General features: G+C 46.5%; 1 long non-coding RNA gene across 1 annotated transcript; it reads left to right on the forward strand.

Annotated features, from left to right (window-relative positions):
* The first annotated feature begins 320 nt into the window (after positions 1-320).
* LOC146594570 (uncharacterized) lies at positions 321-4629 on the forward strand. Its single transcript, XR_014896145.1, has 3 exons — positions 321-363; positions 668-728; positions 2481-4629. It is a non-coding gene; the product is annotated as an uncharacterized LOC146594570 (long non-coding RNA).
* The last annotated feature ends 6207 nt before the right edge of the window (positions 4630-10836 follow it).

Here is a 10836-nt window from a genome sequence, read left to right on the forward strand (position 1 = left end):
GCGCCCGCCCCACAGCGCCCCCAGGGCTCGCTCGCCCGCTCGCTCTGCCTCTCTCTGGCGCGCGCGGCGCCTCGGTGCCCGCCCCCCACCACAGCCCTTCCGCGGTGCCGCCCGCAGCGCCCCCCACAGCTCGTCCCCTCGGCGCCGCCCCTGCCGTCCCCTCAGCGCACCCCCTCGGCGCCACCCGCCACGCTCCTCCCTGTGCCCCTCGGCACCCCCCGCCCACGGCGCCCGGCTCCCCCGATCCTGTGGGGCGGCGGGCAGGCGCGCCCCAGATGCGCTCGCACGGGCTGCGCTTCCTTAGGACATCAGGCAGCTTTGCTCACACAGCCCGATCTCCTGAGCACCGGGCAGTCCTCGAAGGTACGGGACGCTGAGGAGGATTATTCCGTGCTTATAAATCCGTAAGGACCTTGGAGCTAAAGTGCTGTGGTGTTTGCTTACAGAGGCAATTGCCATAGCTTCAGCGAACGTTTACATTTGAAAAGGGGCTACGTTTCAGCTAATTTCTTTGCATCAGCAAAACACGGTCTAGCAGAAAATACAATGTAAAAATAACCAACCACACATTTATTTTTCAAGTAGACCAGACTAATAAAACAGACAGACTGGCGGRGTGTGATTGGGCAATAATCCCAATTTAATAAAACTCTGTTGTGTTTTCCAGGCTCATGGATTGACTTGAAGATCCCTACCCCATCACTGGAATCCCTGGGAATTATCACAGTGTAAATAAGTAGTAACAACAACAAGTAATTATTGCCACCTCAGAACTCAATGCAAAGTCTTGACTTGTAGCTGTTYGCACACAGAAATTGGACTTAAAATACCAAGCATATTTCTATAGATTTTTTTCCTGATAATTTCTTATTTCAAGGAACATGTGATTTGTGAAACTATGATAATGAATGTTACATAGAATTAGGATAAATACAGAGAAAAAATAGAGACCAGACTAAACAGAAAAGTGTCTGTCAACACTTTCAAATAGATTCAATTCCACTGACTTTAAAAAGAAACAAAAAGTTACTTGCAAACCTGCAAAAATGCAAAAGTTACCTACTTGCAAAAAGTTTTAAAATCAAATTTGAACTTTTTCATGAATAGGTTCATGAATAGTAAACAACTAACCCTCCAAAATAATTTTCTTCTCTCCATGAGAAACGTTTCTAAAATGGATTTTTAATTACTATTTTGAAAGAATCCCTCATGAAAACATCATGCTTTCTTTTCCCCTTGTATTTTCCTCTGCCATTCTCTCCCAGTCTCATCCTTCTTTCTTTCCATTTACCAGTGAAAAGCATAAGAGAACAGAGGAAAAGAAAGGACAGAAATAAATTATAAAGTGAATATAAAGATATGGAAGTCTTTATTCTCTGCTTCCGTTGAGAAAAGATTCTAAAAATAAACATAGCGATCAAATATTCTAATATGGTAAAAGCTATTTGTTGGGCAATACAGATTGGAGAGGTGGTTTTGACCTATTCTCACAGAGCAATCAAATATGCACTTCAGTCTCTGAAGTGAGATTTGGCCTGTCTTTTTAAAAAGGCTGTGTTATTTGTTATTAGAGAAAGAGATAAATAAGTCTCTCAGGGACATTGGGAAGTCATCCAGTTGCTTCCTACCCTGAGACAAAATCAATTCTACTTACGCTCATCACAACAAGTGCCAGTCTCACCTGGCTTTGAACTTCAGTGATGGAGAYGCCACAGCCTTGCTGGACTGCCCATTACTGAACCCCTCCATCCTTACTGTTACAAAGTGTTTTTTAACGAATGACTGATTTCCCTCACTGCAGTTTAAGTCCATTAGGACTTACTCTACCCACAAAGACCACTGAAAATGGTCCTGAAGCACCTGCTTCCTGCTATCTTCTAAAATCCAGTGTAAAAAAAGCARTATGTTACCCACCTTTGGCCTTAGGCTGTGGCCAAAAAAAAGGAGAGAGAGAGATCCTATCAGTTTTGATAATATTGCTCATCTGCATCGGTGTTCCCATATGCCAGCTGAAAAGCAAGGGGAGATATTCAGAGAAGTGTGAACAGGAAAATTGAAATCAGAAAAGTCATCTGTAGCAACACAGCGTACGAGATGAGTGCAAGAGTTAAAASAGAGCCTTTCCCACCTTAGGAATCAGTAGTAGGATCCTCCTCTGCTAGATTTTCCCACGTTCTTGTGGGGGTGAGTTTGCCCAGAGCACTCCAAGGAGCACAGCCAGGGGACCTGCAGGAGCACACAGTCACCAAAATCAGAGATCCCATTGCATAGTTTTTACCTCCTGCTAAGGCTGTTTGGTTGTAGCAMGCCAGCCCTTGGGGAGGAACAACACCTCAACATAGGGATGCCTATGTATCTATGTGCTTCCTGTTCATGACATAAGCACTCTGACTCCTGATTTCATCTTCCTTTTTTTCTRTCTTTATTTTCTCATTTAAACACTGATCCAAACAGCTGTACTTCTCTTAACATTTCTTCAGATGGCAGAATGCAAAGACATTTGCCACGTGGAAGATGATTCAACATGCAAACATCCCACTATATGAATGTGTCATGGCCCCAGCAGCCTTAAGGATCCTGACCAGCCTCAACTGGGGCCTCTACCCACCCYTGCCCATGGGCCCAGGAGCCCCATCTCAGCTTCAGCTCAACCCAGAGCCCTCAGTCCATGCTCAGTGGAGGAGTGCCAGTCTCCAACTCAGCCATAGCAATAGCCATCTGGCCGCGGGCCCCATTGATCCAGACCCTGACCTGTGGACTGGCTTCCCAGCTTGACTTCAGACTTCCTTTTCACCATGGACCTGCTCAGCAATCACTGGACCTGATCCTGACCTGATTTCCCCCCTTGACCTCAGACCTGGCTCATCACTATGAACTTGCCTGGTGATCTCAACACTTGGTTCAACCAGGCTAGAGTTTCTGGCAAGGTCTGCCCTGCTCACCTGCTCGGGGGCTGTGGGACGGGCTCTGGCTGGCTTCCCCCTCAACTCTCCATCGCCTAGGGAGCAGCAAGCCCTTGCTGCTTCCTCACAAAATTAACATCATCCCCCAAAAGTGCAAGACAAAGCTAACTGTTTTTCTGTGCCCTGTGAGAGCTCATGGATGGCTGCAGAGATTAACACTGAAGCCTGCTGATTTAGTCAGTAGTAAGCGTTGACTGATCTCTTGTGTCATGTTTTCATTTCAGTGCTTGTCGATCTTGGTAGCTTTCCAGTGAATGAGTTTGCATCTTTCCAATGTCCATCCAGCTGGCTCTTCTAAATCAGGGGTTTTGACTTTCCCTAAAGTGACTCGAAGAATTTTTTTTTAAACTTAGAAAGCTTTCACCTGCACAGGGCTAGAGTATTTCCTCCAGAAAACATCAGAGGGATCATAAACAGGCAAAACTAACCAAACAACCAACAACCAAACAAAAACAGGTAAAAGGTTCCTTTTAAACAAAAACAATTTTGCTTCTACTTCGGATGAAGAGAGAGCAAGGCACCCACTCAAAAGTATTTTTTACCATTGGCCTAGGAACGAAGAGGTCCTGATAATCTTCCGTCAAATTCTGCTTGATATGACTTTTTGATAGTGTGTATTTGAAATTCCAGCTTCAGTGAAGACAATGAGAAAAATCTTGACAACCATACTGGAATCCCCCTCTATGTTTTAGCACCAAACAAGCAGAGAGCAGGACTTATTTTCAGCCATTTTCCTCCCGCTTGAAGTCATATTGTGTCTAGGGAACTTGATATCGAGAACTCTGAGGAAGGGTTTCCAATTCCTCTTTCCTACTGCTCATCCATTCCCATTGTTAATATTTGCTGTGATCTTGCTGAAAATCAGTGGGATGGACACTTGGGATGGGATTTCTATAATCTATCTTTTGTCACCTGAAAGTTCAATGTTTAGTCTCTGCTAATCTTGCTTTATCCATAGCCAGTAGAGACAGATGGAAGATCACCCACTCCTAAAAGAAGTATCTAAGATATGAATTGCCTGTGGGGGTACCTACCTCTCCACTGAGTATGGAAAACATCTAGACAATTGGCTTAGGACATGCAACTTCCAGACAGGCAAATTTGGGTAACATAAATTTCCCCTCCCCACTTACAATGCAAGTCTCACCCCAAAAAAGACTATACAACAGTACTGTAGGCAATCATTATTTTCATCCCTTGGTGACTTCTACGTATCTCATACTCACTTACAAGCTCAAGATATTTTTTTTTTCCTCAGAACAAATTTAACATGGCATTTGAGCAGCATCCTGCTTTTTTCTGTCACTTATCTCTAAAATATAAATGTACTCTGAGGATATCCACATCTGGAACTAGCTCCAGACTTCRTGGTTACCTCTGTATAAAACCAAATCTCTGGATAGCCAGTGCTATGACCTCTGGAGGAGGTCGAATTCGAACGCAAACTTCACAGGGCTGCTCATCTCAGACAGAAAGGAAGGTCTTAAAGCCAGGATCTGTTCTGTGATTTTGTTTCTKCGAAAGGAAAAAAAAATGGAATTCAGCTTGCATTTCCATGGCTTTATTATATCTATCTGTTTTACTACATATTTTAGGTATTATTGTACACAATCACATAGCACACATGTAATACACTATGTATAACATACACTCTTGAAAGAATAAAGTATATGAAACAAGAAAGGATTGCTGCATCCTTAGGGTTTGATATTCTACAACRATAAAAAGCAGATCTGGCAGGCACCTTTTTCATCACTCATAGGATCACATAAACATGTTTTAAGTCATGGGAACAAAAGCGCTCCAGCAACAATGCTTTCAGAAGGTGGAGAAGCCTGTAAGAGGCAGAGCAGAAGGTTTTCTTGTAGGAAAAACTTTTCTACATGTGAGGAAGGTCAAAACAAAATCTGAAAGAAATCAGACTTRAGTTTCTTCGCTAGGAAGAGAATGAATCAGAGGGAGAGGAGGGCTTTTGAGGAGCTATCTGCAGTGTCTTGAGTCTCACGCCAGACACGTGCCCCGTTGGCAYAGATGAGAGCAGCCTTCAGGCCATGTTCCCTGTGCAATCGTGTGCCAGCCATGTAGGGAAGGTGCAGGGAGTGCTAATCCTGCCACCCCCGCTTCCTTCTCACTCGGTGCCCATAGCTCCCTCTTTGTAAGATCAGCAGGGTTGTTTGCCGCTCCCAGGTGCTTGCTTTGATGGGATCTTTTCAGCTGCATAGATCAGGGTTTTGCTGAGCATCTTTATTCTTCTAGGATCTCACAGACAACCTGGCTCCGGAGGATTAGAAATGTATCATCAGCCTAGGTCCTGTGACTGCTTTAATCTGAAGCGGTTTGAAGACTGGCTCCTACAAATCACTTCATGTGCATGTGCATGGGGAGGAGGGAATGAGATTAAAGGACAGGAAGGGGTTGGTTTGGTGTTTTCCTTTTTCAAGAAAACTTCAATAAAGCTGCCCCGAAACATCCCAGCTGAGATGTTCTGGGAAGACCACAGTGTCCCAAGGGGCCCCACTACAGACTCGCCTTTTTCAGAGGAGAGTACATGAAAAGCATGGGAAGGGGAGAGCTTATTTTCCTTCCACAAAGCAAAGCCAAGTCCTGGGGGGAGCCACAGCACAGCGGCCGAGGCAGGCGAGCCTCAAGCATTTCCTTGCTATGCAGACTTCAGAGGGCAAGATGGCTTTGTTGGGTCTGAGGTGCCAAGTGATTCGGATGGGCTCCAGACACATCAAAGACACCGTCTGTGCTGCGGGTGTCCCTGGCAGGAGCATGGACCTGTGCTGGGAGGGATCCCCTCCTTAGCTCTTCCCTTACTGCTCTACTGCTTGCCCCATGGTGATCTGATGACAGCCACCAGCCACCCACGCATAGTGACCCGGACTGCAGGGATACGCTCAGTTTGAAGACATCTGAAATAATAGAAACAGACCCCCTTGACACACAGCAATGTGGGGTCCCACCAATATTCCTCTGGTCCTGCTGCATAAAGCTTCCTGGCTCACGGTCCTGCCTCAGACATCATCCTATCGCAGTGTCACACGCGGGTTCATCTTCTTTCCATGTTGGGGAGGTTCTCACGCTTGGTAGAAAATATTCTGAGGGGAAAAAAAAAAGACTTTTGTGAGCACATTTTCTAATAGCAGAGGTAGGCAAGGAGTTYTGCAAATGTCACCTGACTGCCCAAACTCCAACAAAATATAAACTCCGCAGCCAGGGATGGTTGGTTTGGGATAAATATTTAACTTCATTCTYCAAAGGCACATGCAGTTTTATCGAAAAGAAGATGAAAATATAGAATAATAATCCCTGCAACCTCGTTTACCATAAGGCTCCTCTGAATTACTCTGGAAACAAAGTGGAATTGAGCTAGGATTAATTATAAAACTGAGTGTACTGCCCCCCTTTTCATAACCAGCATAGTTTAAAGCCCTAAATATAATGTAACAGAGTGTGCAACATGTGTAAGAACAARTTAGTATGGGCTGAAAAAGAAGCAGAATGCTATTTCCTCCTTTGTAGGGTCTCTGKGAAGACTATGTTTTGCAGGTAAAGGGGGAGAAGAGCAGGAAGAAAGAGTAAGAACAAGCTCAGACAGTCAAGAGTTGGACGTGTGACAATCCTGTYGTAGCAGGGACACTGTCCCAAGCTCACGGGGAAAGGCAGGGTCAGGTTTCTCAAAACAAACCGATCTGATCTGAAAACAAGCTGGGTGATCTCTGCACACAACGAAGCCGTGCTACTGAAGAAGGAAGGGAGGTGCGCTGCGGCATCGTTTCGGCTATGGGAAACATTTGTATTTGAATGAAGAACTTGTGAGTGCTGAAAGTAAAAGTGCCTGCCGATTTCTCCTGCGGCTGTGGGTTGATGAAGTACCTTGCTGCGGCTAGGAGGCTGGTACACTGGACAGCTGAGCATTTGCTTGGCATGCAGGATTAATATGCAACGGAGCATGCCTCGACTTACATCAGCTGTGTGGCAGATGCTATAAAAAGCTACGCTATGGAGAAAAAAAAGCATGAGCAATTTTTGAACTCTGGTTGTGATTCATTGAGGAGAAGCAGCAAGGGGAATATCTGTCCTAATACACTTTATCCCTCACGCTTCCCATGCCCGCAGCTTGCCACCACCATGCCGAGGAGCTGTGGGAGCGAGGATGGGGATTGAACAGGTCTCTTGGCATCTTAAGAGGTTGGAGACCTCAGCATCCGAGATCCTCTGGGCTATGTGAAAAGAGCAGCAAAGTATCACAAGAACTATCATACTGAAAAGGAAGAACATAAGGACAGGGCAAGGATATGTGATATTTTCAGGGAATATTGTTCAAGTATCCAACAGTCTGCTGCTCAGGAACTTCTTGTGATGGAGATGGAGTCCTTGGTATTTAAAAGCCTTCCATGCATTTTTCTGCTTGTCCAGTTGTTTTTCGACCCCTCAGTCATCAGTTCTGAAAACTAAAGGAGTCTCTGTGTCCAGGCAGTCATTCCTGCACGGAGCTCAGCACCTGCCTCTGCTGCCCTCCAAGCTTTTCCTGGCCCTACCGCTCCCCCAGAGAGCAGAGCACGAGTGCTGTGCGCCGCGTCCAGGACAGGAACATCAGGGATTTGAAGGACAGACAGAAACTCCTCTTTCCCCTGCGAGTCAGAGCCAAGGCCAGCACCGTCCGCAGGCTGGGGCTAGCGAAGGCAGCCCGCTATGGCCACGGCTGCACTCCTGCAGCAAYGTCGCTTCCTGCAAACACAGCGCTGCCAAGGCCCGTGGCCGCCGGTTCAGCCAATTAAACAGAGAAGTAACCAGACAGAGCAAACAGCAATTGCTCTGTGTTTGTGTATGGGCGTATTGCTGTAATGTTGTAAAAGGAGTAGAGGTGCTCAGGAGAAAGCAAGTGTTTCCATTTTTTCAGATCACTGTTCCAGCACAGCACTACTTTGCCTGAGACTGTCGGGTGCAGGGTTGCTGTGAACCCTATAATTCTTCATCATGGGTATCCAAACTAATATTTATGCCAGTGATTTGTGTAGAATCCCACCCCACCCCATCATGAAAAATCAAATTTACACCTGATTGGTATAAAAAGAGAAGACTGTTGAAGAAAATAAGTGATTGGCCATTTATGCCAAGATGCAAGGACTGCATAAATCTCTTTTCTAAAAGAGAAAGAGAGACAAATAGCTCTCAAGCCTGCTCCTTCCCTCCTGCAGGGGACGGCATCTGGCCAGCAACGTGCTCTGGCTTGGTTGATTCATCAAATAAATCCCAAGATTCTTGAGTGACTCACCCAAGATTAACTACCCATGCAAAGTATCAAGCCACTAAAAACCTACCACATTTGCTCCATCTGTGAAACATGTATATGTTTTTAGGAAAGCATGTAACATCTTTGCTTCTGTCCTCTGAGGCTGTCTTTCAGTGCTGTAGTACTTCCCCTGTAGCAATGGGGATTCGGCATTTGGGGCCARGAGATGCAGAAGACCAGCGCATCCAACGAGGCTGTGAGGTTGCCCTGCGCACATGAGCCCCTGCTGCCGGTGTCACCACGGAGCAATCGTGCCCCTGGCAGAGCTGCTGCCCGCACCAAGTGCGATACCTCTGCTTCCTACGGGCCCTGTCGTTCCTACAGGCTGAGGGGCTTGTAGGCCCTACATTAGCAGAAACCTGCRGCAATAAAATGAAACTTTTGCCTCCTCGTGAGATTCTCTGGGTACGGCTKACAAGCCCCTTCGTGCACCCCTCTCTGAGATTTAGCTGAAATTGCATGCTGGRTTCAAGAGCCGTGGTGAGGGACAGACAGACGGAGTCACAGAGACACCTCCCCTAGTGCACGCTCAAGCCTCTCCTCTTAGGAAGCAGGATCAACTTGGGTCAACTGTCGTCCCAAGTCTCCTTGCAGATCACAGAGAAGTTGTTCTCATATTAGAGAAGGAGATGGAGGTTTTCTCTTTTATCCTAAAAAAAATACATAGAAATATATGGAGAAAAGGCAGAGAAGTGATTTCTTTTCATATACACAGGGGAAATGGAAATCACATACTTGTCTTAGGCAACAGAATAAAGAGCCAAACAAGAGAAAGGAGAAGCAGCAGCGGAAATCCCCGTACTGTGGCTGCAGGTTAGTGTCAGAATAACMTCCAACACCTGGGATGTCACAGCAGTGTGCTCCCATGCCGCTCTCTCCCTGTCCTCCTACGATGTTCATATCAGAAGAAACAAGCTTTTTCAGCTGTTGCACTCRTAAATACTGTCCATGTACATCATAAGGCCTGGCCTGTTACTACTGAAGTTACAGTTTCAAAAATGTTTCTAAGCCAGGTATAGAAAAGTACATAGGTACTGAATATTGTTCAGGTTAGTACTGGTTATTTGGGTTCCTAATTCTCATTGATTGCAAAGCCTTCGGGAATTTGGGCTTACATGATCTATCATTCAATTTTCAAAGTTACTTAGGGTATCTGCCAGTGTCTGAGATAGCTCCTGCAAGTCACCAAAGGCCCTTTTCTTAACCTGTCCAAATGAACTAAAGCAGATCTGGCTGCCTGATTAAGTAGTATCATTACCAACTCCAGGAAACAAAAAAGAAAAAAAAAGCCCGCACAGCTTTGCAGAGCAGATTACACACTACAGTGGCAGTTAGAGTCCGTCACTGAAGCTCTCAGATTTATGGCCCACCCGGGACCTAGGCAGAGGAAAACCAGGCAGAAGGAGCATGCACTTTCCACCTGCCTTAAATCAGAGCCAGGACCTCCGGCACCAGGGAGAGCAAGTTCAGCCCTCCAGTCTCCGGCACGGTGCAGCCACAGAGCAGGGCGTCAGCCCCAAATTGAAGACCCCGAGCCGCCACCCAGGCTGCCCACGCACAGGGCAYAGGCTGCGCTCCTTGCGGCGGAGTGACAAGGTCCTTGCTCAGCCTCCTAACCCCAGGCTTGCAGAGGAGCTTGAAGARAAGCAAACAGAGGCAAAGGCATCCTCCACCCCTAACTTGCACGCCACCTCCTTTCAAAGGTGAAAGAGTGGCTCTATTAGCAGCAGGAGATACGCTGAGCAGAGCCACTGCATCTTGTTGATGGATATGGAGAGGCAGCAGAGATTGCAGCTGGAGCAGGCAAAAAGCTTTCCCTGAGTGCCACAGGAAAAGAAACCATTATGCGAGCACACTAAAAGCCCATTCATTGCTAAGGAAAGGGCTACTGAAGAATGTGGGATGCATGCCGAAAGCTGCCCGGCCAGAGCAACAGGAACATTATGAAGGCCTTTGCMGAGACTCCTTCCTTTGGCAGTGGCACTTCTGGACATGGAGTTGTTTCAGGCTGACCCACTGAAATCCTACAAAAACCTGTCTGCAAGCAGATAGAAGCCAGGTTGCCCCAAAAGGTGTTTCTTGGTGTGGGAACCACAGGTGAAACACTCATACCAGGGCCAAATGCAGTCAGGGAGGAAAGTGAATGTGCACCCTGGAGAAGGTCCCCTGCAAACAGCAGCCATAATGGGGAGTGACTTCGATGCYGAAAGCGGGCTTTGCTCCATGCTACCCATTCCCAGGTCTGTGYCACGTACTCGGAGGCAAGAGCACAGCTCTGGAGCGGGAACATTGCTTTCCTGACTCTGGGAACAGCTTGGCAGGGAACCAGCACAAAGAGGAGGAGAGATGGTACCTTCACAGGGTCGTGATGGTCTGTTGATTACTCTTGGCCACRAGGAGACTCCAACATCATTGCTTTCATACCCAAGGATTTAAAAGTCATGGGTCTGATCCCTTCAAAATCACAAYATTTTATGGTTTAAAAAGCACAGGATTTTTTTAAAAAAGCACGTGTTCCTCATTTGCCTTTGGATCTGGAACCTATGGGTCACATTTTCATTTTTTTTTCCACAC

The sequence above is a fragment of the Rhea americana genome, unplaced genomic scaffold (genome assembly GCF_003343005.1).
Source record: "Rhea americana isolate MKP2758 unplaced genomic scaffold, rheAme1 scaffold_256, whole genome shotgun sequence".
Lineage (NCBI taxonomy): Eukaryota > Metazoa > Chordata > Aves > Rheiformes > Rheidae > Rhea > Rhea americana.